Source organism: Euleptes europaea, chromosome 1 (genome assembly GCF_029931775.1).
Source record: "Euleptes europaea isolate rEulEur1 chromosome 1, rEulEur1.hap1, whole genome shotgun sequence".
Lineage (NCBI taxonomy): Eukaryota > Metazoa > Chordata > Lepidosauria > Squamata > Sphaerodactylidae > Euleptes > Euleptes europaea.
The window spans coordinates 167,768,662-167,790,392 of NC_079312.1; the positions used below are offsets into that span (position 1 = coordinate 167,768,662).

Below are 21,731 nucleotides of genomic sequence, written 5' to 3' on the forward strand. Positions count from 1 at the left end.
AGAAAATCGACCTGTAAAAGCCAACTCTTCTTCTTCTACTTCTAGTGGCAACTAAAGTACGCACTTGCTTTTGAAACTCTGTGCTAAGTAAAACCAACCTAGCCGCACACAAGTTCTGCACCCCCCTACTGGCAGCTAAAGTTGGGCCTTTTAAACTTATATGCCACGTCACATCAAGCTGGGGAATTTCTGCTCCTCTATCATTATCACACACAAAAAAGAGTTTGGGTTTCGTGTTTCCTCAGCATCACTAAGCCTCCCCAACCCAACCCAACCCAATCCAACCCAACCCAACCCAATCCATTTTGCCCTCATAACCCCCTTGAGTGATAAATTAGGCAGAGATAGTGTCTGGCCCAACGTCACCCAAGGAGAGCCAAACTCCCAAGGTGAAGGGATTTACTTTCTGAAACAAAGTTTAGGTGGAAGAATTTTCCAAGTAAACAAAAGCTGAGGTGGGGGGAGAGAAAGACTCAGAAACTGTGGGTGGGTGGGTGGGATTTTCCTCCCAGTGATAAGCACAGCAAATTCTTCCTTAATCCTTTGCTTTTGCTCCATCAAACAAAGTTGGTGGGCAGGTGGAGCTGCGGAGAACCCCCAGCCTGGCTTCCTTACATCTTGTCCACCTTGAGAAAGAGAGACGCGTGCAGACGCGTTCTTAAAGGTGTGGCGAGGGCAGCCCGGACACAGATTTGTTGTAGTCCAGAGAAATGTGTGTCCGCCACACTCAAAACGTCTGCCTGGTCCACTCTTACTGATGAGAGGGCTCTCCACTCAGTTATCCTAAACTCAAGGACACCATGAGGAAGGTCAGGGGATTGGCGCCGTCTCTTCTGGGTTTTTCACCTCACACATGATTATTCCTCAGGAGTCATCTACATTTCTAGCCAACTCAGGTTCTACTACATCCAGTTTTATCCTGCCTTTTCTCCAAGGCGCTCAGATCGGCATACAGGGCTCTCCCTCCCCAACCCAACCCAACCCAACCCAACCCAACCCAACCCATTTTGCCCTCATAACCACCTTGCGTGATAAATTAGGCAGAGCTAGTGTCTGGCCCAACATCACCCAAGGAGAGCCAGCGTGGTGTAGTGGTTAAGAGTGGTGGTTTGGAGCGGTGGACTCTAATCTGGAGGGCCGGGTTTGATTCCCCACTACTCCACATGAGCAGTGGATGCTAATCTGAACCGGGCTGGTTTCCCCACTCCTACACATGAAGCCAGCTGGAGGACCTTGGGCCAGTCACAGTTCTCTCAGAACTCTCTCAGCCCCACCTACCTCACAGGGTGTCTGTTGTGGGGAGGGCAAGGTGATTGTAAGACGGTTTAATTCTGGAGAGGAGCTGTGGCTCAGTGGTAGAGCACCTGCTTGGCATGCAGAAGGTCCCAGGTTCAATCCCTGGCATCTCCAGTTAAAGGAACTACACAAAGAGGTGATGTGAAAGACACCTCAGCCTGAGACCCTGGAGAGACCCTCAGCCTGAGACCCTGGATGTGAAAGATACCTCAACCTGAGACCCTGAAGCTTTCAGTCTGAGTAGACAATACCGACTTTGATGGACCAAGGGTCTGATTCAGTAGAAGGCAGCTTCATGTGTTCATGGAGAGTCAGGCCTGCATGAGAATTTGGGTCTCTCTAGTCCTCGTCTGACTCAGTAACTGCTACGCTACATCACGCTGGCACAGGTTCTGCATAATGACTATGGCTATATAAAATTAAATTGGCCTATTCAATTGGGCATGCATGACAAATGCACAAATCCCTTTGCTTTACAAAGAAGGCTGACCAGTACTTAATTTTATTTATTTAGGAACTTTAAAATCTTCCATGGATCTCAGGGCACTGTACATCATTCCCCTCTCCTCCATTTTATCCTCACAAAAACTTTGCGGCCCCTTCAACTGTGTGGTTCACTTGTTTACAATAGATCAAGCTATGGCACCATGCTGGCAAATCTGATGGAAATTATTAGCATTTTCTTTCAGACTTTGAAAAGCTGGTATCACAGATCAAGTTCATCAATTTTGTTGAATAAACTAAACTAAACAGTTTTAAGCTGATTTTGAATAATGTGCAATTAATTGTTACTGTTTTGATTTTTTTGTTATTATCTTCCTTAGTGAGTCATGCAAACCACTATTTGGAAAGGAATAATGCTTTTTATAGGGTAGGGGGCACTGGGGATGAGTTTATGGAACCAAGGCGCAGCAGCCCGCAAAAGTTTTGGTAACCACTGCTCTAACTACTACACCACACTAGTGCTACCCTATGATGCTGATATGATTATTGACGGGGGGGGGGAACGTTTTTTAAAATTTATGCTGCTTCTTTTTGCAATTTAATCTTCCCTATATATCCGAGTGTGGGCCTATAAATGTTGCTAAAAATCTTACCTCCCCCCCACCCATCTCCAGATCTGCACAACTGCTGCTTTGATACTGAAAACAGCTGCTGGACTTAGGGTTGCCAACAACCTGGAGAAAACATGCTCTGCCTCTAACAGATCCTTAACAGGGTATTGTTTACCAAGTAAAGTTACTTATTTGTATTAGGAAAAGCGTCAACTACCCATTTCCACAAACCCTCAATTCAAGGGGCAAGACATTTTTTCCTCCATGTTGTTGCCAACCCTAGTTGGACCCCAGAAGTGTCTGCCCTTCTAACAGTGTAATCCTAAACAGGGTTACACCTTTCTAAGACCATTGGCGTCAATGGGTTTAGAAAGATGTAGCTCTGGATGGCCCAGGCTAGCCCAATCTTAACAGATCTCAGAAGCTCTGGTTAGTACTTGGATGGGAGTCCACCAAGAAAGCCCAGGCTTGCTAAGCAGAGGCAGGCAATGGCAAACCACCTGTGTTTGTCTCTTGCCCTGAAAACCATAAGTTGGCTGCAACTTGACGGCACTTTCCAGCAACACCAACTCTGTTTAGGGTTGCAAGAGAGCGAACCCTGTAAGCGAGCATACCCTGAAGTCCAGCTCATGGGAGGAATTAATTCTGGAACATGGGTAATCTCTCCTAGGAAGAGTTAGGCCTCAGGAGCTCCTTAGCATGACTTGCCATTCCAGCGTCCTCTGTCCTTTCTATTCTCGATCTTCTTGACAAGTAACCAACCTCAAAGACTTGCATATGTTTGGCCAGCAAACAGCATTTGTGCACAAACAGCAGAAGGGGAGGGCTGGAACGTTGTGCGAACGTTAAGCACAGCATCGCAATCACACATAGATTTCTGGTGCGGCAGGCGCAAGGCCTTCTTGGATTCCCTCAACAGCAACACTAGACTCGGGTTGGATCACAAAGGTGATGGGGGTCATAGTTGCACAGAGCTGTCCTCAAACTACATGTGAACAATCAGTACAGCCTAGAGGAAATTACCAAGCCTGGATGATTCTCGGATTCAAGTCCTACTAAGTATGGCTCTTATGTGACATCCCCTCTCCCCAGCATGGCTTAACTGGAGCCGGAGAGATACTTTCAGTGGCATCTTCAGCTAAAACAGTTCTGACAGTTTTACAGTGCCGTAGAAAGCAAAACTGCACACTAGGAGAAGAAGAGTTGGTTTTTATATGCCGACTTTCTCTACCACTTAAGGAAGAATCAAACCGGCTTACAAATCCCTTCCCCTTCCCACAACAGACACCCTGTGAGGTAGGTGAGGCTGAGAGAGTGTGACTAGCCCAAGGTCACGCAGCTGGTTTCATGGGTAGGAGTGGGGAAACAAATCCAGTTCACCAGATTAGCGTCCGGAGGAGTGGGGGAATCAAACGCGGTTCTCCAGATCAGACTCCACCGCTCCAAACCACAGCTCTTAACCACTACTAACACCCATTGACTTTCATGGACTTAGAAGGGTGGAACCTGCTTCTCCACTAAAAGTGACTGCTTGGCTCTAAATTTTAAAAAGCAACACACCAGCAACAACTGAGCGTAAAAGAGGTGTGTGTGGATTTTGTGACTATACTGACCGACACACGATTTTCTTTTGGACACGGAGTTAATTTATTTCTTTTTCAAAGCACGATTCTTGCCCTTGAAGGGGAAGACAGGTATGACACAAAAAGAGAAGTCGCAGCAAGCTACATGAGCCCTGCTTCCTCTTTGGCTTCAAAATCTGCATGAAAGACACATATGTAAATATTGGGCCAGCTTGCCCCCTCCCTCCCCCACACTTGCAGCAGTCTGCCTACATATATGTTTATCCATTAATCCTTTCCCCTTGTTTAAGAAAAATGTAAATGTTTCAAAAATAATTGCAACACTGCTTTCTTGCAGGGCAAGAGCAGGGGGGAGAGGGGAAAGAGTCTGCGACGGCACTGGGACTAGCCAATGGGCACCTGCACCTGCATTTTAAGCAGAACTATGTGGAAAATCTACCTAACCACGCTTTCAAAGAGCTTGTTTTGGAACGGAGTCAGTGTGTCTGTTTACAAAGCAGCAAAATTGTTGACGCCCTGACCTGGATGGCCCAGGCTAGCCTGATCTCGTCCGATCTCAGAAGCTAAGCAGGGTCGGCCCTGGTTAGTATTTAGATGGGAGACCACCAAGGAATCCCAGTGTCTCTATGCAGAGGAAGGCAATAGCAAACCACCTCTGTTAGTCTCTTGCTTTGAAAACCCTACAGGGTTGCTATAAGTCGGCTGCAACTTGAGGACACTTTACACACCCAAACCTTTTCCACCACTCTCATAGCAACATATTTTGCACATGTTCCAAGGCAGTGGTTCCCAAAGTGGGCAGTACCACCCCCTGGGGGGGAGTGGGATTACCTAGGGGGGCACTAAGAGGCAAGGGGGCAGCTGGGGGGCTCTAGAGGTGGGCCCCTTCGACTGTGTTGTTCACTAATTGACAATAGATCGAGCTATGGCACCATGCTGGCAAATCTGGTGGAAACTATCAGAATTTTTTTCTAGACTTTGAAAAGCCGGTACCACTGGATATCAAGTTCATCAGTTTTATTGAATAAATTTCAACTGAAAAGTTTTAATTTGATTTTGAATAGGCATGCAATTAATTGTTACTGTTTTGAAATTTTATTATTATCTTTTTTAGTGCGTCATGCAAACCCCTGTTTTGAATAAAGCTTTTTAGAGGATGGGGTAGGGGGCACTGGGGTTAAGTTTTTGGAACCAAGGGGGCGGTGGCCCGAAAAGTGTGGGAACCACTGTTCTAAGGTTACAAAGGACACCCAGTCCTCTCTGATTAATGGATTTTAAAAAGGTTTTCCTTGAAGCAATTTCGGTTGGTCCAAGACAGTGGCTTTCCAACTGTGTTCCAGGGAGCCGCTTGGAAGTTAACAAGACATTTCCTCAATGAGATCAGTGATGTCTCTGCAAGACAAGATGTTTACGGCCAGCCGGGTTCTACACATGCAGGAGAAGGTGGTGGTAAAATAGGCTGTACCACTTAGCACCACAGGTGGGGGAAAAGTCACATGTTTAATATTTGCCACGTAAAAAACTCCCTGCAGGTTAAAAAAAGGAGCATATCAGGCCCAAGCAGAACCCTCTCCATGCTTAGCTAGTTTTCTAAGGTAAAGGTCCCCTGTGCAAGCACCGAGTCATTCCTGACCCATGGGGTGACGTCCCATCCTGACGTTTACTAGGCAGACTTTGTTTGCGGGGTGGTTTGCCAGTGCCTTCCCCCGTCATCTTTCCTTTACCCCCAGCAAGCTGGGTACTCATTTTACCGACCTCGGAAGGATGGAAGGCTGAGTCAACCTTGAGACGTTTACTAGGCAGACTTTGTTTGCGGGGTGGTTTGCCAGTGCCTTCCCCCGTCATCTTTCCTTTACCCCCAGCAAGCTGGGTACTCATTTTACCGACCTCGGAAGGATGGAAGGCTGAGTCAACCTTGAGACGGCTACCTGAAACCAACTTCCGTTGGGATCGAACTCAGGTCGTGAGCAGAGCTTTTGACTACAGTACTGCAGCTTACCACTCTGTGCCACGGGGCTCCTAGCTAGTTTCCTACTTACAAATAATTGTTAATGGAGAGGAATTTTGAAAAACGCAATCCCTCTCCTACAATCTCAAGTGGTATAGTCATTCTACCACCTCAGCACTCTCTCATCTTGATTCTCCCGCATGTCTAGACCAGGCCTACGCCGGTACCGAATTTTCACTGCAGTAAGCAGTCAGAGTACTTGTTTCATATTTATTTACAAAATTTGCATCTTGCCTTTCTGCCTAACAAGGCCCACCAAAGTGTGTTCTCAGTCCCAGCTCTTGGGATCAGCATGAGGTTCCGGTCTCCAGTGACATTCCCTACAATATGTCCCGCAATCTTCTGCGATATGCTTGGTTTCTACAGCAGAGATGCTTGGATTCCTCCGTAGACAAGTCTACACGGAAAGGATTCGCACGCAGAAGTTCAATCCCAGGCGTCTCCAGTTAAAAGGACCAGGCAGTGGGTGATGTGAAAGCCACCAACGATCCGCAGCCAGTCTGAGTAAACCATACTAACCTCAATGGACTGATGGTCCGATTCAGTATAAGGCAGCTTCACGTGTGTGTCCATCCTACCTTGTGTGTGTTAAGTGCCGTCAAGTCGCTTCCGACTCATGGCGACCCTATGAATCAATGGCTGTTACCGCACTAGGTATTCCCAGCGATGTATTAAGAGTTTGAAAATGTTATAAAAAATACTGTTCGCACTTTCTATGTATTCCCACTGATGTATTAAGAGTTTGAAACTGTTATAAAAAATACTGTTCGCACTTTGTTTGGCCCCTTTAGCTGTGAAGACGTCTTCCAACCATTTTTTAGCCGTGGCGTCCAAAAACCCTTTTAAAGCGATTTTTTTTATAACATTTCCAAACTCTTGATACATTGCTGGGAATACCTAGTGTGGTAAAAGCCAAAGTCCTCCAAAATGTCCTTTCTATCTTTGACAGCCTTGCTCAGATCTTGCAAATTGAGAGCCGTGGCTTCCTTGATAGAGTCAATCCATCTCTTGTTGGGTCTTCCTCTTTTCCTGCTGCTCTCAACTTTTCCTAGCACGATTGTCTTTTCCAGTGACTCTTGTCTTCTCATAATGTGACCAAAGTATGATAGCCTCAGTTTAGTCATTTTAGCTTCTAGGGTCAGTTCAGGCTTGATTTGATCTATAACCCACTGTCTAGTAAATAAAAGAAACCCAGCGAGGCACAGTGAGCAATCCAGTTTTGCTCTGGAATAAATTCACAGGTCCCCTGCTGATGCCAAATTACTGGGTGTCCAAGTGGAGGCCAAGGGGACCCAAAGCTGAAGTTGTGATGGCCACAAGCACTTAAAAGGGGATTTGACCAAGTCACAGAAGTCTATAAGTGGAGGGAAAGTGCAGAGGCAGCAAACCTTTCTGGGGACCTGAGGGCTTCGACATCTTACAATTCTGATGAACTGTTTTCATTCACACACTTGAACACCACAGCCCTACAAATAAGTTGCCAGCCTACCACAGTGCTTAATAGTTGCCAATCCATGCATGCTTGCATTATTCTGGGCACATGGATAGCCAGAATGTATAAAAGAGAAATGACTCTCTTCCAGTCGACCTCTCTTCAATCTTCCCTGCCTGGTCAACCTGGAAACAGATCACGATGGGTAGCAGCGTTAGTGTCGGTAGCAGTAGAAAAGAGCAAGAGTACAGTAGCACCTTGAAGATGAAGAGTTGGGTTTTATATGCCCACTTTCTCTACCACTTAAGGAAGAATCAGACCAGCTTGCAACCACCTTCCCTTCCCCTCCCCACAACAGACATCCTGTGAGGTAGGTGAGGCTGAGAGAGTGTGACTAGCCCAAGGTCACCCAGCTGGCTTCATGTGTAGGAGTGGGGAAACAAACCCGGTTCTCCAGATCACAGTCCTCCGCTCCAAACCACTGCTCTTAAACACTACACCACGCTGGCTTAACAAAATTTCGGGTAGGGTATGAGCCTTCGTGAATCCCAGCTCACTTCTTGGTTAACCTGGAAGAAATTCTTACCATAGGAGACCGGGGGGAGGTAATTTTCAAGACTGAGCTATGTAACAGATTTTGGTTCATGAAGCAAAACATCAGTTTTACTGTCTTGTGAACCCTTCAACATATATGGCACCTATCTAACTTATACGCCACTTTTGTCTCCAATGTTGGACCCAAATCGGCTTCCAACATTGTCGTCTTCTCCTTCATTTTCTCCTCACAATAACAGTTCTGTGGGGTAGGTTAGGCTGAGAGAGTCAGTCACTGGCCTAAGGTCACCTAGCAAGTTTCCATGCCACAGTGAGCATTCAGATCCAAGTCTTCCAGATCCTAGTCCGAGACCCTAACCACTACATGGCGCTATCTGTACCTAAACCCTTGGCTCATTCAGAGGGATTTTCTCCTACTGTAGGTAAGGCCCAAGTCTCATTTGCACAGCTCTGAACCTAATAAAGTGCAGAGATCTTGACTGCTGCAGCTTGAACCCATGAACACAGGAAGCTGCCTCATACTGAATCAGACCCTCGGTCCATCGAAGACAGTATTGTCTACTCAGACTGGCAGCGGCTCTCCAGGGTCTCAGGAAGGGGTCTTTCACATCACCTACCTGCCTAGTCCCTTTAACTGGAGATGGCGGGGTTTTGAACCTGGGACCTTCTGCATGCCAAGCAGATGCTCTGCCACTGAGCCACAGCTTCCTTTGCACAGGACAGGTTGGTCTTGATGGCTGATCTGTGTACATGTGGCATATGGGTGGGCTGTTGGTGAGCTCCCGCTTGCACCTGCTACCAGCAAATCCCAAAACACCCTTTGCAAATACATGAGAACCTTCTACTTTTGGATAAATTCCCTCCCTCCCCACTCACAGCTCTCAAGGTCCAGGAGATTCACCAAAACAAAGCAGTTCACATGCAGCCATTGGGAAGGGGAAGGATCCTGCAGTCAACAGACCCAGTTCATGGACTCCCAACCCTCCTGGATCAGTTCTACAGCAACAAAAGCAGAGAATGCAGACTTCCAACAACTGCTCCTACTGTCTTCTGGACCAGAACATACACAATGGAAAGTCCTCCAGAAACAATTTTACCAGCTGTAGTCAAGGGGGAAGGGCCATGGCGCAGTGGTAGAGCATCTGCTTGGCATGCAGAAGATTCCAGGTTCAATCCCCGACATCTCCAGTTAAAGGAACTAAGCAAGTAGGCGATGTGAAAGACCTCTGCCTGAGACCCTGGAGAGCCGCTGCTGGTCAGAGTAGACAATACTGACTTTGATGGACCAAGGGTCTGATACAGTATAAGGCAGCTTCACGTGTTCGTGTGTTCAAGGATGACACATACTGGACCCTCAGAAAGGACCCCTCCCCAATCTGGGTATAAGTGCCCTCTAAGATCAGAAGGGGGACATATGTAGGGGGGGGGGTACACATGAACACATGAAGCTGCCTTCTACTGAATCAGACCCATGGTCCATTAGAGTCAGTATTGTCTACTCAAACCGGCAGCTGCTCTCCAGGGTCTCCGGCAGAGACACATCACCTACTTGCCTAGCCTCTTTAACTGGAGATGCCGGGGACTGAACCTGGGACCTTCTGCATGCCAAGCAGAGGCTCCACCACTGAGCCACGGCCCCTCCCCTCCCTATTCCTTGCATGTTTTCCCAAATCTACCGAGATGGAGGCTGGGGTTTGGCATTTATGTCCCCCGCCAGGCAGCTCCATCTCAGGTAGCCTTTGGTGCTCTGCGTCCTGGCCCCGCTCACAAGGGTGGCCCAGTGGCCAAGGATCTCAGGGGTACAGTTGGCACCCCGCCTGCTGACATTGTGGCAGACGCTGCCTCGGCAAAGGGCCCGCCTTCAAGCCAAAGGCTCTGAGCCCCACGCCCCGACCTTTCTCTCTCTCAGGAGCCCTGCCCTCCGTTCAATCCGGACGCTTTATCTACGTGACCTTGGGGAAGGCCAGTCCGGGCGGCTAGTGGGCCTCCTCCGCACAAAGAAGATAACAGGCCCTGATCCAGCATCATTGCAATGATGGAGAATACCGGGTGGGAGGAGGAAAGGGCAGATACTGCAATCATGGTGGTGTGTGTGGGGTGGGGGGAAACAACCTTCCAAAGGCTACAGATCGCAAGGAGAGCTTAGGGGGGGGGGAAATGCTGGTATAAAGCAGTTCAGGTTTTTAAACGCCCCTTTCCCCCCCATGTCATTGAGGATGAGAAGCAACCTCATTCAGCAGCGGGCTTGGGGTGGTTTAGCAAAGACAAGGCCAGTAGCCTCCACTCCCTTTGAAGTAATGGGGACACACGGAACAAAGAGGGGGGGGCTGTGGAAGGCAGAGGAGGGGGAATCGGCACAAGAGACAATAGCCGGGGAAAGGAAGAGCCTCCCGTGTGAACGCTCTCCCGATCCGAATCGCATCCCGCACCGCAACAGCCAGCGTTCCTGGAAAACACATTAAGGCCGCCACCCCAAACAATGAGCCCTGTTATAAACGCCGGACGGAAAGGATAACAATAATAACAATACCCTAATAACAATGATACCCCTCCCTTTTATTCGCCGGATAACAATAACACCCTAATAACAATGATACCCCCTCCCTTTTATTCGCCGGATAACAATAACACCCTAATAACAATGATACGCCTCCCTTTTATTCACCGGATAACAATAACACCCTAATAACAATAATACCCCCTCCCTTTTATTCGCCGGATAACAATAATAACAATACCCGAATAACAATGATAGCCCCTCCTTTTATTCACCGGATAACAATAGCAACAACACCCTAATAACAATGATACCCCCTCCCTTTTATTCGCCTCCGCCTCCTGGGATGACAACAGCAGAGGTGGGCACAGCTTCAGCTCATCCTCACTTGACCCAATTGTACCCCAGACCAACCCTTCGCCACAGGCACGCATCCCCCCCCCAAAAAAAAAATTTCCCTGCCCCCCCCCCGGCTCTGGGAGGTCTGACAGGTAGATGAATTTAATTCCCAGTGGGTCGCCGTGTTAGTCTGTCCGCAGTAGTAGAAAAGGGCAAGAGTCCAGTAGCACCTTAAAGACTAACAAAAATGTTTTCTGGTAGGGTATGCTCGGGGGCCGCATAACTAGTTAGCATGACAGTCTCGAAGATGCAGAAGATTCCAGGTTCAGTCCCCGACATCTCCAGTTAAAGGAACTGAGCAAGTCTCATTGTCTCATTGTCATAATATTGTCAAGCAGCAATGCATTGTCCTTGCTTGCCTGGAGCACAATGCAAACTGAGACTCTGGCATGCTAACTAGCTATGCGACCCCCGAGCATACCCTACCAGAAAACATTTTTGTTCGTCTTTAAGGTAGATGAATTGGCACCTCTGGAGGGAGACCTTAATGCAAAGTGGCTTCACCCCCCATACCAAGGATTTGTGTGTGTGTGATCTCCTAGTTAACCGAGGAGGGTTGGGGGGAGAGTTTACCAATCCGCCTGCCCCCCATGCCGAAGATCGTACTCCCCCCCCCCACACACATACACCCACACCTTCTCTCCCAACAAACCCGCCTCCCCTCTTTTTTAGGCAACGCTCCCGCTGTGATGCCAGCTGACACACAAACAGACACACAATGGGGCGGAGGGGTTGGAGAGATTGCAGCTGCGAAGGGGCCGCCTGAATAGATCTGCAGATGGGGCTCCGATCAACGCACCACATTATTGGGGGGAAAGCGGTGTGTGTATGTGTGGGGGGGGGGAAGAACCCCAAACTCTCTCCGGGCATGCAAACCCAGACGGCGGCGCGGCGGAACCCCGGCCCTGGCTCGTGCACACGAGACGCGATTGCAATGCCCACCCACCGCCCCACCAGCCCCGGGTGCCCTGCAAAGCACCCCCCCACACATCCATTGCGATTGCAATGCCCGCCCACCCCACCAGCCCCGGGAACCCTGCAAAGCACCCACCTACTTACCCATTGCGATTGCAATGCCCACCCCCCCACCAGCCCCGGCTGCCCTGCAAAGCACCCCCACCCACCCATTGCGATTGCAATGCCCACCCCCCCACCAGCCCCGGGTGCCCTGCAAAGCACCCACCTACCCACCCATTGCGATTGCAATGCCCACCCCCCCCCACCAGCCCCGGGTGCCCTGCAAAGCACCCACCTACCCACCCATTGCGATTGCAATGCCCACCCACCCCCACCAGCCCCGGGTACCCTGCAAAGCACCCACCTACCCACCCATTGCGATTGCAATGCCCACCCCCCCACCCCGGGTGCCCTGCAAAGCACACACACCCCACATCCACTGCGATTGCAATGCCCACCCACCCCCACCAGCCCCGGGTGCCCTGCAAAGCACCCCCACACACCCATTGCGATTGCAATGCCCACCCCCCACCAGCCCCGGGTGCCCTGCAAAGCACACACCCCCACCCACCCATTGCGATTGCAATGCCCACCCCCCCCCACCAGCCCCGGGTGCCCTGCAAAGCACCCCCACCCACCCATTGCGATTGCAATGCCCACCCCCCTGCAAGCACCCTTGCAATCGGATCTCCCCCCCCTCCTTCCTCCCTCCCTCCCTCTCCCCCCGGGGAACCCACCATAGCGGAACATCCGTGGCTCGTGGGAACGCTCCATCCATCCGTGCGCCGTCGCTGCTGCGTGCAAAGGCGCCGCTGCAAAAAAAAAGGGGGGGGTTGATGATGGGGGGGGCAGCGGCGGAGCGCTGCTGCTGCTGGGGGAGGCGGGGGGGGAGGGCGCTGTCTGCTGGCGCGGCTCTCCTCCTCCCCCTCCCTCCCCGCCGCGCAGCCTTCGCCGGTCGCGTCACGTGGCCCCCGCTTGTTGCTGGGACGGCGGCCATAGCCATAGCAACCAGTCGACGTGAGAGAGGGAGAGGGCCCCCCCTCTCTTTTTATTGTGCGCGTGCGCAGAAGGCGGCGGGAGGGGGGAAGGAGGAGGAGGAGAGTGCTGGGGGTATTGCTCTCTCTCTCTGTAGGCTTTTTTATTATTTTATTTTATAAATTTTTATTAGTTTTTATAAGAAAAACGTCACAAATTATAATCACATAAAAAGAAAACCAAAAAACAAAAAATAATACAAAAGGAGCACTTACACCACGGTTTTACATCATCCGTTCTGATATTATAGACTAAACAGTGCCCAAATACCCACCACCCACCTTAAATGTGTCTCCCACCACCAATGGACGCCCCGAGAAGTATTCTGACAGTATTTTAAAATTACCTTATACTATTATTATATAAGCAACATTACACTTTATCTATAATTCGTTAACTGTACTTGTAAAATTCATTTTGGCCAGTCCGTCCCAAAATGCGATGGCCTTTAACCAAGTTTTTTTTTTTTTTAACTCTTCCATATCTTTACCATGTAAAGAATCTGTAAGTTTGGCCATCCGCATATACAATCACAGTTTCTCTCTCCGGTCCTTAATTGAAGGTTTATTTACTTGTTTCCAATTTTTTGCTATTGTAATTCTTGCTGCTGCAAAGCTCTATTGGCATATAACTCATTATTTATCCATATTCTTTTTAGGAATTCCCAATAAACAAAATGCAGGGTCTTTTTTTAGTTTTGTACTAATCAGACTATTAGTTTCCTTTATTATTAATCTCCAAAATCTCCCAATTTTCTTACAGTGCCACCATGCATGCATAAATGTGCCCTTTTCGATTCCACACTTCCAGCATAAACCCATATCTCTCTCTTCGTAGGCTTGCCAACCTCCAGGGACGGTGAAACAAAAAAAAAATCAGAACTTCTGGCCATGAGATCGGAGCTGTTAAGCCAGTTTACAAGTTATGCAATACGTTTATATCCTTGAGCAGTTCTATAACTTACAAGGAGGACTTATCGTTTGCATTGTGCTCGAGGCAAGCAAGGGCAACGCATTGCTGCTTGACAATATTATGGCAATGAGCAATGGGATGACAATAAGCAAAAGCATGACAATTCAATTTCTACAGTGTATGATTTTACCGTGCATGAGATCAGAGCTGTTAAGCCAGTTTACAAGCTATGCAATATGTTTACATCCTTAAGCAATTCTATAACTTACAAGGAGGATAATTCACAGTGGGTAGCCGTGTTAGTCTGTCTGCAGTAGTAGAAAAGAGCAAGAGACCAGTAGCCCTTAAAGACTAACAAAAAAATTTTCTGGCAGGGTATGAGCTTTCGTGAGCCACAGCTCACTTCTTCAGATACAGCTAGAATGTGAATCCATCTGTCACTAAGTAGAGGAGAGTGAATTCAGACAAGCATTAGTATGTAAATGTTAACAGTATGTAAATGTGAATAGCAGGCGTGATGGGATTAGGTGTGGTATGCAGAAGAGTCTGATGTCCAGGGAAGAGATGGGTGTGGAGAAATCAGCACTGTTAATCTCTCCCCTGGACATCACAGACTCTTCTGCATACCACACCTAATCCCATCACACCTGCTATTCACATTTACATACTGTTAACATTTACATACTAATGCTTGTCTGAATTCACTCTCCTCTACTTAAGAGACAGATGGATTCACATTCTAGCTGTATCTGAAGAAGTGAGCTGTGGCTCAGGAAAGCTCATACCCTGCCAGAAAATATTTTTGTTAGTCTTTAAGGTGCTACTGGACTCTTGCTCTTTTCTATTACAAGGAGGACTTATCGTTTGCGTTGTGCTCGAGGCAAGCAAGGGCAACACATTGCTGCTTGACAATATTATGGCAATGAGCAATGTGATGACAATAAGCAAAAGTATGACAATTCAATTTTTACAGTGCATGATTTTACCGTGCATGAGATCAGAGCTGTTAAGCCAGTTTACAAGCTATGCAATACGTTTACATCCTTAAGCAGTTCTATAACTCACAAGGACAACTTATCCTTTGCGTTGTGCTCCAAGCAAGCAAGGACAATGCATTGCTGCTTGACAATATTATGACAATGAGCAATATGATGACAATAAGCAAGAGTATGACAATTCAATTTTTACAGTGCGTGATTGCCCGTGTGTGTGTGTGTGAAGTGCCGCCAAGTTGCTTCCGACTCATGGCGACCCTATGAATCAACGTCCTCCAAAGTGTCCTATCCTTAACAGCCTTGCTCAGATCTTGCAAACTGAGGACCGTGGCTTCCTTTATAGAGTCAACCCATCTCTTGTTGGGTCTTCCTCTTTTCCTGCTGCCTTCAACTTTTCCTAGCATGATAGTCTTTTCCAGCGACTCTTCTCTTCTCATATGTCCAAAGTACGACAGCCTCAGTTTAGTCATTTTAGCTCCAAGAGTCAGTTCAGGCTTGATTTGAACAAAAACCGACTGATTTGTTTTGTTTTTTTTTGGCGGTCCAGGGTATCCGTAACACTCTCCTCCAACACATTTCAAAGGAATCTACTTTCTTCCTATCAGCTTTCTTTATTGTCCAGCTCTCACACCCATACATAGTAATAGGGATTCCCCATAGCAAAATCTAAATGTCCATAGATGCCACCAACAATGGGTTTCCGGTTAAAAAAAAAAATCCCATTTCGCGTCTGCTTCTTCGGTCGCGGCAATCCTATGATGACAGTTCTGACGGGAACTTTGTTCTGCGCAAATTAATGCATACCACGCTGCACAGCGAAATCACTCCAAATCAACTATTTTGCCAAACTACATACAAGGTTGTGAGAATCACCTCCAGGTACTGGCTGGAGATCTCCTGCTGTAACTGTGGTCGAAAATATCAGTTAAGGCCTAGTCAAGGCCTTGCAAGATTGCCCAAAGTAAGGTGAAGAGATTTTCATAACCATAATGCTTTGCAAAGAGTTCTGTAATACCCTTTCTAACATATTCCAGACTACAAATAAACTCTGTCCTAATAAGGGATAGATATGAACATGATCTTAAGGAAATAAATGTACTTGGCAAAAGCAAGGACCTGCTGGAGGGTCAGCCTGGCATCTAGTTCAATCTCTAAACACTCTTAATCATGACTTTGGGAGAGGGTGAAGTGTTACATAGTAAATAGAATGTTATTTATCCATTTCTATAAAAAGCTGAGCCCCCTACCACAGAGTAGAAGGAAAGGGAATTGGTTTCAGACCCACTTGGGATCTGTCTAGGGTTGCCAAGTCCTTTTTTGCAGCCAGCAGGAGGTTTTGGGGGCAGAGCCTGAGGAGGGTGGGGTTTGGGGAGGGACTTCAATGCCATAGAGTCCAATTGCCAAAGTGGCCATTTTCTCCAGGTGAACTGATCTCTGTCGGCTGGAGATCAGTTGTAATAGCAGGAGATCTCCAGCTAGTATCTGGAGGTTGGTAACCCTACTCCAAATACTAGCTGGAGATCTTCTGCTGTTGCCACTGATCTCCAGCCTATAGAGATCAGTTCCCCTGGAGACAATGGGTTGCTGACCTCCAGGTTGCTAACCTCCCGCTATTACAACAGATCTCCAGGCAATAGAGATCAGTTCACCTGGATAAAATGGCCACTTTGCCGATTGGACTCTATGGCACTGACGTCCCTCCCCTTCCCAAACAGCGCCTTCCTTAGGCTCCGCCCCAATAACCTCCTGCTGGCTGCAAAAAAGGACTTGGCAACCCTACCTAAGAGGTGAGACACAAGCACCACCCCTTCTGTACTTAGGGTTGCTAGCTCCAGGTTAGGAAATACCTGGAGGTTTTGGGGGTGGAGCCTGAGGAGGGTTTGGGGAGGGGAGGGACTTCAATGGGGTATAACGCCATAAAGTCTACTTTCCAAAGTGGTTATTTTCTCCAGGAGAACTGATCTCTTGTCATCTGGAGATCACTTGTAATAGCGGGAGATCTCCAGCCACCACCTGGAAGTTGGCAACCCTACCTGTACTGAAGACCTGGTTTAATATCATTCCAGAGAATGAGGGGATGCAATGTTGAGACAGCAGAATAGACTGCCCCACTGCAAAAGGTGGATTTGCTTTGAATAATCCTTTCCATAAAAGCAAATTTGTGCAGACAGAAAAAATCCCACAGAGAACGCTTCTACCTCCTTGGTTCATTTGTGCCAGCTGTCTGCCAGTTGAGATAGAGGGATTTAGTGAAGCAGGCCCATGGCAAAATTTTAACTGGGAACTACCATAGGGTCGCCAATCTCCAAGTGACGGCTGGAGATCCTGATGACCCTGGTGGTCCTTTCAAACTATGATTCTATCTCCTGCTATTACAACTGATCTCCAGCTGATAGTGATCAGTTCACCTGGAGAAAATGGCCACCTTGGCAATTGGACTCTATGGCATTGAAGCCCCTCCCTTCCCCAAACCCTGCCCTTCTCAGGCTCCACCCCCAAAATCTCTGGTTATTTCCCAATCCAGAGCTGGCAACCCTAACTGCCGAGTTACACCAATATTTATATTTCCAGAGGGTAGAACTATGTTTGTTCTACCAAAAGCCTTCTTGAACAAAACGTTGAAATAGGTTCTGATGCACAAAATCTTATGCTACGATTAAAAAAAAAAACCTTTCAAGTCTTAAGGCTGCCACAAGATACCTGATTCTCATAGTCATGGCATTGTTAGTGAAATCTTCAGCAGGTATACTCAGAGGTAAGTTCCACTGAATTCAATGGGATTTATTCCCTGCTTTGTGGAAGGGTGGTGGAAGGAACATTCGCAATGTGAGATATGCAGATGACACCAAGTTAGTGGCAGAAAATAGGCCAGACTTGAAAGGACTACTGGGGAAAGTTGAAGCAGAAAGTGCCAAAGCAGGACTGTAGCTGAACATCAAGAAGACAAAAGTAACGACTGCAGGGGAATGACTCAACTTTAAGGCCGACAACGAGGTCATTGAAATTGTTCAAGACTTTCTATTCCTTGGCTCCATCAACTGCAACCGAGAAATCAGAATGAGATTGAGATTGGGAAGGGCAGCCATGGAGCTAGAGAAGATTCTTAAGTGTAAGGATGTGTCACTGGTGATCAAGATCAATTCATGCCATACATAGTATTCCCCATTACTATGTATGGGTGTGAAAGTTGAACAATAAGAACATAAGGCCCTGCTGGATCAGACCAAGGGCCATCAAGTCCAGCAGTCTGTTCACACAGTGGCCAACCAGGTGCCTCTAGGAAGCCCACAAACAAGACAACTGCAGCAGCATTATCCTGCCTGTCTTCCACAGCACCTAATATAATAGGCATGCTCCTCATACTAGAGAATAGGTATGCATCATGACTATTCATTTTGACTAGTAGCCACGGATAGCCCTATCCTCCATGAAAATGTCCACTCCCTTCTTAAAGCCTTCCAAGTTGGCAGCCATCACCACATCCTGGGGCAGGGAGTTTCACAATTTGACAATGTGTTGTGTGAAGAAATACTTCCTTTTACCTGTTTTGAATCTCTCACCCTACAGCTTCAGCAGATGACCCCGCATTCTAGTATTATGAGAGAGGGAGAAAAACCTCTCCCTGTCCACTCTCTCCATGGAGAGTTGACAGGAAGAAAGTTGATTCCTTTGAAATGTGGTGTTGGAGGAGAGTTTTGCGGATACCGTGGGTACCGCCAAAAAGACACACCCATGGGTTCTAGATCAAATCATGCCTGAACTGTCCCTAGAAGCTAAAATTACTAAACTGAGACTGTCATACTTTGGTCACATTATGAGAAGACAAAAGTCACTGGAAAAGACAATGATGCTAGGAAAAGTTGAAGGCAGCAGGAAAAGAACACCCAACGAGAGACAGATTGCTTCTATAAAGGAATACAGTCTGCAAGACCTGAGCAAGGCTGTTAAGGATAGGACATTTTGGAAGACATCGATTCATAAGGTTGCCATAAGTCAGAAACGACCTGATGGCACTTGACACACACACACACACACACAAACACACACACACACACACACAACTGTGTCTAGCATAACAGCCTCGATTTCCTAATACTCTGAGTAAATATTAGAAGGAAGGAACATTTACAGAGACCCAAGAAGAATTTCAGAAATGAGGCATTGAAAGCAACAGTAATATAAACCCGTTTAGACACATCTAATACACATTGGCTGTAAGATCTGACACGGGGAGTCGTCAGCATTCCAGATAAGTGGAACCTACGAAGGGTTTTACGAAGGCTAGAAATATGAAGCCCCCTTCCACACACACACACATTTCTGTTGGTTCTGCAAAGCGATTGCATTCCCAAAACATCAGTCAGTCAGATCACCCATTTGAAGAACCCTCCCGTAAAGCCATAAATGGAAGATTTTAACTCCAGAGAAGTTGCTAATGCGAGCTGACAAAAAACAAAAATCATTGTGATTTGTTAGTGCGCTTTAAGGTGAAGACAAAATACCATAGGGCTGCGTTTAGAACACTGGTTCCCAACCGGGGGTCCATGGACCCCCAGGGGTCCGCGAGAACTAAATTAAGGTCCGCGAAACAAAGTTATAAACCCATAATAAATTAATATTTTCAATTAAAAGTTCTCTATTATAAAAATAGATATTCAAATATTATTCTAAGTTTATTGTTTAACTAACAGTTATGATGAAAGTTTATTTTCAAATTCTCGGAATTTTTATTTTGAACCTTGGGGTCCCTGCACCGAACAAAAAAGTCCTAGTGGTCCCTGGTCAAAAAAAGGTTGGGAACCACTGGTTTAGAAGAAGCAACGGAGTGGAATATTCAGGACACAAGATGGCATCCGACCACATCTTTACTATATCCTGTTCCTGAAGGTCCCCTGATCCCAGGGCCAAACTTTCAGAGGGCTCTATGGGGTTGCAGTAGGAGGAGAGTCAGTGGAAATCACCACTCCCCTCTCCTTTAATTAAAAAGCACTTATTTTGGCTCCCGGTTGACCCAGCCTTCCATCCTTCCGAGGTCAGTTAAATGAGTAACTGGCTTGCTGGGGGTAAAGTGTAGACGACTGGGGAAGGCATTGGCAAACCACCCCGTAAACATAGTCTGCCTAGTAAACATAGGGATGTGACCTGATGCTTGCACAGGGGCAGTGGCGGACCTACATTTTGGGGGGCCCTGAAGCTTGAACTGTTATGGGGCCCCCTTCGCAACCAGCAACAATAGGGCAACGTCCAACAAGGTCCAAAGGGCCTTGCTGCCCTTGCGAGGACCTTGCGGCCGAAATGGTGGTGAACAGGGTGGCGGGGTGGAGTCCTTGAAAATGGGTCATACCGTGATGAAATAAAACTATAGAACTATGAAGCCGTGCACCAGCAAAGCATTTGAGGATCCAGCTGCCAAAATGTAGGCTATGAATATTCTGGTGAGCTCAGAGAGCCTACAGTTGGTGGTTCAGGCGCTGCAAGCCCCCAAGGAAATTTTGAAATTTGACTAATTACAGGGACACTTTGAGGCCACATGAAATGGGTATTAGAGCATATTCAAAGGCCAATATTAAGGACTTCAACCCATTGGCTTATGATTCTATCACTCATTTTTGTTGAGAAATTCACTCATTAAAAAAAAAGTTGCTTCAGGGTTCCCCTCCGGGATGAGGGGCCCTGAAGCTTAAAACTTCATTAGTTTCACAGTACATCCGCCTCTGCACAGGGGTCTCCCTTTACCTTTAAGCTTTCTTAACTGCATGGTAGGACACAAGCACTGCATCTTATTTAGACCTGGCCAAGGGGGAGCCCCGTGGCGCAGAGTGGTAAGCTGCAGTACTGCAGTCCAAGCTCTGCTCACGGGCTCAAGGTTGGCTCAGCCTTCCATCCTTCCGAGGTCGGTCAAATGAGTACCCAGCTTGCTGGGGGTAAAGGGAGGATGACTGGGGAAGGCACTGGCAAACCACCCCGTAAACAAAGCCTGCTTAGTAAGCGTCGGGATGTGACGTCACCCCATGGGTCAGGAATGACCCAGTGCTTGCATGAGGGACCTTTACCTTTAAGGAGGAATAATGAATGTGCAGCACCTTTCATCTTCTCTCTCTGAGAGAAAACTCCCTGTCCCTTTAATAGAGGCTTAATGGGATGTCACTGGCTCCGGGAGTCCCCGGTTCAAATCTCCTCTCCCCCATGGAAGTTTGCTGGATGACCTTGGGCCAGTCACATGCACTCAGCCTGGCCTACCTCCCAAGGTTGTTGTGAAGATAAAATGCAGAGAATGATGTAAGCCTCTTTAGGTACCCATTGAGGAAGGTATTGGGGGGGAAATATACTTTACCTTCACACCATGAAATGTTTCAGCTGCCTTTTTCCACGCATCAAGCCTCTATTCAAAGGGATGGGGCATTTTTCTCCAGCCCTTTTGGTAGCCTTATTTCCTACTGAATTAGCAGAACCGACCTCTGCCCAGCTGTGGTTTGGGAACGGGCTACACCCACCAGTGGACAGAGGGAACCCCAGCTGCTCCAAGCCAGCATTTCTTTATAAAATTAAGAGCTGCTTTAGACAGTAAATTTTCTTGCCCAAGGTCTGGCACCTTCACCCTGGACATTTAATTTCCCCGATTAAACCAGGATGAGCCTTAGATGCAAGGCCCCATCCGTATTTCCTCTCTTCTTGTAGGGTACTGCATTTTCTCCGCAGAGGTATAAAGGGGCGAGAAGAGACTCTCATTGGTCTACTTGAAACACAAGGCTCTTTTCCCCTAGCCCCCCGCAAGAAAACCTTGAGAAGAGCCCAGGGGGTTTTGCACACAGACAACACCTCTGGTTCAATAATTTATTTCTATCGGTACAGAGCAAACTGGAAATACACCACATCTTGTACAATGAGAAACACTGGAGAGAGAGAAAAGGGCCTCCCGACGCAGCGTAGCTTCTGGGGCGCATGCCGTGTTCCCATGGCACTGGCTTTATTGCATCAAGAGGAATGGCATCTGTCCCCCAGAAGAA

At 47.6% G+C, this 21,731-nt stretch overlaps 1 protein-coding gene across 1 annotated transcript in view; it reads right to left on the reverse strand.

Moving 5' to 3' along the window:
- DTX3 (deltex E3 ubiquitin ligase 3) overlaps positions 1 to 12,575 on the reverse strand; it is a 41,028-nt gene extending 28,453 nt beyond the window's left edge. Inside the window, exon 1 of the mRNA XM_056858097.1 lies at positions 12,520 to 12,575. The gene's annotated coding sequence lies outside the window, so the exon portion shown is untranslated. The remainder of the gene's footprint in view (positions 1 to 12,519) is intronic.
- Between the last annotated feature and the right edge of the window lie 9,156 nt (positions 12,576 to 21,731).